Here is a 455-nt window from a genome sequence, read left to right on the forward strand (position 1 = left end):
TCAAAAATGGATTAAAGATCTCAACGTAAGACCAGAAACTATAAAACTCCTAGAGGAGAACATAGGCAAAACACTCTCCGACATACATCACAGCAGGATCCTCTATGACCCACCTCCCAGAATATTGGAAATAAAAGCAAAATAAACAAATGGGACCTAATTAAACTTAAAAGCTTCTGCACAACAAAGGAAACTATTAGCAAGGTGAAAAGGCAGCCTTCAGAATGGGAGAAAATAATAGCAAATGAAGCAACGGACAAACAACGAATCTCCAAAATATACAAGCAACTCCTACAGCTCAACTCCAGAAAAATAAATGACCCAATCAAACAATGGGCCAAAGAACTAAATAGACATTTCTCCAAAGAAGACATACAGATGGCTAACAAACACATGAAAAGATGCTCAACGTCACTCATTATCAGAGAAATGCAAATCAAAACCACTATGAGGTA

Source organism: Bison bison, unplaced genomic scaffold (genome assembly GCF_000754665.1).
Source record: "Bison bison bison isolate TAMUID 2011002044 unplaced genomic scaffold, Bison_UMD1.0 scf7180017860610, whole genome shotgun sequence".
NCBI classification, from domain to species: Eukaryota; Metazoa; Chordata; class Mammalia; order Artiodactyla; family Bovidae; genus Bison; species Bison bison.